Raw genomic sequence first — 5,000 nt, 5'->3', positions numbered from 1 at the left:
AGAAAAACATATTTCCTAGCTCGTTACCCGTTTTTTCGCAAGAAAACACAAGCCCAGAAGTAGTACGCGGTACAGAAATCTCCGCATGTGACTAAATGCAGACTTTATTATAGAGTCTGCGGAGGCTTTCTTTGCATCAAGGAAGGTGCGGTGCAAGGGAGTTGAAGTCCCTGAAAAACGTGGCTTCGGACCCCAGATATGTCAGGGGACAGGTTTACGGTCCCCCGTATTTCACCACTGACCTTTGTGAGATGCAGCGTTTTCATCTTTCCTGCAGATTATCAAACACGTGGGAATTGTAGTATTTGGGAAACACTGGTTGTATTTAGGACTTGGACAGAGCCATTGACGTGAGTGGCCCAGACCTTGCAAAACAGGGTCCGTGCCCACGTAGCCATGCTCTGTGACACGCGCACATGCTCGTGTGCCCGTGCAAGTAGAAAACCCAAGAGGTAGAAGTTTCTGCAGAAAGAGAACAACTTTCTGAATCAAAAGAAGCCTCGCTTGGTTATAAACTTCCTCCCAATAAATAACAGAGGTTTCCAGGTGTCACTGTCCGAGCCACAGCAGGAGGTCAGAGTATTGCTGACTTCCAAAATGCATCATGGAAAAAAGGAAGTTATAGGATTCAAGATGCTTATCCTTTCGGATTTCCAAGTTTTAAAATGTAAATATTGATCTACGGACGTAGCGACATTTCCAAGTTTCAGCTTGGTATACCTTTAAGTAATTTCTACACCTGTTTGAGAACGCTAAATACTATTTTCTCTTAACAAAGTTCAACACCACCTCTAAATTACCAACATAAGAGACACTAAGCCAATAAAATGTGCGGTTTCCTTCTGGATGTTTATTTTCCTAAACACAAATTGCATTTATACTGGGAAACAGTGGATTAAATACTAGAAAAATCTTTCTTCCCATGGATGTCTCTTTTCCCAATTTACCTGAGAGAGTCTTATAAGGAATGGAGATAGACTATTACTTCCTAAGTAAATTTAAATTTAACACCAATTTACTCACTCTAGTATTTCTATATTGGAACTAACAGCTTCCATAGGACCTCTGCAAAGTGCCAGAAATATGATCTCATGCGTAGTAACAAATTTAAATGTGTTTTATTTTGCATGTCCTTCTTCCCTGTGCGTTTTCCCCATCTCTTCCTTTCCATGACTCCCCACTCCCAGTTTCTAAGCCACTCATCCACTCCAGAGACCCAGGAACACTACCTAGGGGGAGAGCTAACTCAAAAAATAAATAAATAAATAAATAAAATAAATAAATAAATAACTGCACCAGACTCACACCTGCTATAAGGGAGATGTAATTATTACCCACATACTTCTTAAGGATTTCAAAGTAAAATGAGTATATAGTTCCCTTTGGAGTCACTGCGATCAATATAACATAGCGTGATACTCAGGTCTGTTACATCAGAAAGGCTCTGTGTCCAAAATGCCAAAGTCACTTGCCCTTTCCTTAAAAGCACTGCAGAAGTCTGACAATGTTCAGAGTCTGAACGCTGTCGAGTGCTTCCTCGACGGGACCCATCATGGGCTTTGGGTTTTAATCCTCACGTGAGTCAGTTTGTAACCTTTAGCGGTTCGTTTCAACCCGGTCTGTGTCCTTTTCCCCAAGAATGATGAGTTCGGCTTCACGGCCACTGGAGGCTGAAGGACATGGTGACCACATGAGTGGTCAGCAGCAAGGCCAGCTCTGGAGGCAGCCGGCAGCCCCGTGTCAAGGCATCCACCTTTGTTCCCATCCGGGGGGCAAGATCCAGCTTCTCAAGGCCAGACTGCACCTGCCACTAAATCCAGTGGGGTCTGAGTTGTAGCCTCTATGAGTGGGACCAGCAGCTGTCTGGGCTTTTTTTTTTTTTTTTTTTTAAGATTTTATTTATTTATTTGAGAGAGGGAGACAGAGACCTAGAGCATGAGTGGAGAGAAGGCCAGAGGGAGAGGGAGGAGCAGGTCCCCGCGCATCGGGCTCCCCGGGGACCCCGGATGGTGAGCTGAGCAGCCGACTGGGCCCCCCCAGGCCCCTCGGGCCCTCTGCAGAGCTGGGCTCTCCAGATGTACGTCCTCTGGGGGCTCGGTGGGCTTTGTCACCATGCCTGCGGGTGAGGCCCGAGCGGGGTTGCAGGAGTGCAAGGGCCTTGCTGCGACTGCGGGCAGCGTGTCACTTGGGACGCCAGGCTAGGATGGCTCTCAGCTTGCGTCCTGAAAAGGTGAAAGGCCGTGAGCAGGGAGCCGGGAGGGAATAAGCAGGGCATCTTCTCGAACGGGGCTCCCTGTCCCTGTGTCCTGGGTGTCTGTGCAGGCCACCGCCCTGCAAGGTGCCACTCCGGTTCCGATGGGATGCAGGGACGCAGCCCGGCCCGGGCCCCCCTCCCCGGGCACCGAGGCCACCTGGACCCGAGCGCAGGCCTCCCTTCCTGATGCTGCTTGACCTTTCTCCTCCAGGTTCCCGAGGCTCGGACCCTCGTGTGTCTAAAACTCTCCTAACCCGCCGGACTGAAAAATAAAAACCCAAGTAGGGTGCAAGCAGCGCGCAGGTGGGATAATTAGGATTGATGGGCTCTTTTAGGGGCACCGAATCCTCAGCCTCCCCTTTCCAGTCGCATTTCTCACCTGCTCATGCGGTGCCCACCTGTGGCTTGCTGGCAGTGCCCCTGCCTGCGGATGGGGAGGCTTCCAAGTTCTTGGTCTTCCGTGGTAGGACTCGCCCAGGACCTGGGGAGCTAGTGAAGGGATTGAGGACAGTATGTTGTCCTAGTTTGTGTCACTGCTCCCTTGTTTATGTTCTTCCCCCGACTATTCCCACACCCCGTCTCCAGATTTTTGCATGGCTTTTATAGCCTCTAGTAATTATATCAGCAGCATGGAGTCTATTTTTATCTCTTTTGAATGTGTGCAACATAAATGTCAAAAACCATAAAATCTCTCTTTAGCATGTACCTTGCGTGCAAGGTTTCGGAAAGTGTGATGCAGCGTTCAGAGAGATGTTGCATTTTTGAGGTCAGACAGATGAAAAATGGAAAACTCAATTTCACCACTTAGCTGCACGAACTTTCAGTAAGTCCCTTATCGTCTTGAACTTTTAGCTGCTGCTTCTGCAAAACGGAATTGTACTGTCCATCCTAGAGGACGGCAGCCCTGCCCCTCGTTTGGTGTCTGGGATGCCCCGCTCCCACAGCGGGGATCTCCAAACACCTAATTTTTTTTTTTTTTTTTTTTTTGCTTGGTGCTTAAGTGTTACGACCTTTCAATGCCCTCCGTGACCCCTTGCCAAACTTAGATTCAGAGAAAGGATAAAATCTTCCTGGTTCAGCAGGACTACTGTAAATTATTACAGGATCGGATCACAACATTATTTATTGCGCGAGACAAATATACAGAAGCCACCCTCACCTAAAACTGCCCCTGGACTTAGCAAACAATAGCAATGACGCTAATAATAATACCACCCAGCAGTGATTAAGTGCTTACCATGTGCCAAGCTCTAGATGCTGCGCATGTTTGGATTCATCTAAATCTTCACGGCTGCCCATGGAGAGAGATCCTGTCATTACCCTCCCATTCGACAGAGGAGGACACTGAGGCAGGTTAAACATCTAGCCCAGAGTCACAAGTAAGTTAGAATTCACATTTAAGCAGTCTGACCCCAGAGCCTGCGGAAACATAAAATGTATGAGAGATAGGAGCGCTCGCAGTGCTGGGCCTTTCTAGATTCTAGTACAAGGCTGTTTCCTCTCTTTTCACTTCCTTTTTGGAATTGGCCCATTAGGGAGGCCAAATGGGCCTGTCCAAAGGGCACGGCACGTAAACCTGGAATCCCTTACTCAGCTCCTAGGTAAGGGTCACCGTGCTTCAAGGGATAGGATGGCCTCAGCATGTCCAAGGGGGCTGATGCATTCTTTTTTTTTTTTTTTCTTTATGGCTCATTAGCTTATCTTTCATTTAACATAGATGAGGAGAAGGATTTAGAGGGTCGCAGAAAAACATGTGCTCTTGTCTGGTCAAAAGTATGCTATTATAAAGAATAAACAAGATGGAAGTAATGCAGAGACATGGAAGGGATAATCGTAAAAAATAAAGAGCATGTGTGATGGCCATAAACCAAAACCAGTGATCAAAGGAAGAATGCATAGGTAATACGTATCGTACTCTATTTCGTGGGCAAGCGGGTCAGAGCCAATTATGTAGAGTTTCTCTCCTTTCTCATAAGTGACTTGTCAATGATCCCAGTCATATTTCCACTGTTAGCATTGCCGAGAGCAGGGGAGCCCGAGCACTCGGAGCTCACTTCTTTGTAAGGTTAAGGCGATTACTGACCAGATGCTCAGCAGCCAGAGAAATGCTCGCATGTAAAACAGAACAGGGGATTGGAAGAACTTAGGAGGTGACATTTAGAGAAGTATGATAACTTGTAAACACCAAAGTGCTTCAACTTTTATCACACTTTGAAATCAGTTCTCTGAAATTTACAGTTATTAAACTTAATCCTTAATCTTTGGTATGGTGCCCTTATGAGTCATCAAACAAACTCAGATGTGGAAGTGTTTGAGAGAAGAAAAGAAATGAGAGTAAATTGATTAACGATGGTCAGAGTACCCGGGGATCCCAGAATACCCATAGTAGAGAGCACCCACCGGACACTGGATAAATATTGATCTAAAGATCCAGAGCTTTGCCGAAGATGAGATATACATGTAACGTGTTTTTCTGCCCAAACAGAGTCCTGAAAATGAAAGGTGTATCTTTTCTGCGTTAACTAAGCAGGTCAACTGCTTACTTACTAGGTAGGGGAGAAGGTGAAGGGGGGATACAGAGAGGAAGGAAGGAACCTTCAGTATCCTTCACCCGGACCTGACCTAGGCCTCTCCGGGAAAACAAAAGGAGCGGGAGCCTGAGTCCCCTGAGAAGGTCATGTGAACACGTGCAGTTCTGTTGCCACCCCCTGCGGGTGTGGTCGGGTGTTCAGGTGTTCAGGTGTGC

At 47.0% G+C, this 5,000-nt stretch overlaps 1 protein-coding gene and 1 long non-coding RNA gene across 6 annotated transcripts in view; one reads left to right on the top strand and one right to left on the bottom strand.

Moving 5' to 3' along the window:
- The window catches only part of ZEB2 (zinc finger E-box binding homeobox 2), a 138,089-nt gene that overhangs the window by 69,849 nt on the left and 63,240 nt on the right, over positions 1-5,000 (top strand). The gene's annotated exons all lie outside the window — the stretch shown is intronic.
- LOC102156269 lies at positions 1,353-3,762 on the bottom strand. 2 transcript variants are annotated; one of them, XR_005374285.1, is made up of 3 exons: positions 3,492-3,762; positions 2,634-2,743; positions 1,353-2,516 (listed from the first exon to the last, which is right to left on the bottom strand). It is a non-coding gene; the product is annotated as an uncharacterized LOC102156269 (long non-coding RNA). The 2 variants fall into 2 exon arrangements; XR_005374284.1 differs by having other exon boundaries at positions 1,353-2,222.

The sequence above is a fragment of the Canis lupus genome, chromosome 19, assembly GCF_011100685.1.
Source record: "Canis lupus familiaris isolate Mischka breed German Shepherd chromosome 19, alternate assembly UU_Cfam_GSD_1.0, whole genome shotgun sequence".
Lineage (NCBI taxonomy): Eukaryota > Metazoa > Chordata > Mammalia > Carnivora > Canidae > Canis > Canis lupus.
The sequence above is the reverse complement of the archived record's forward strand: the minus strand, read 5'-3'. Positions and strand labels throughout refer to the sequence as shown.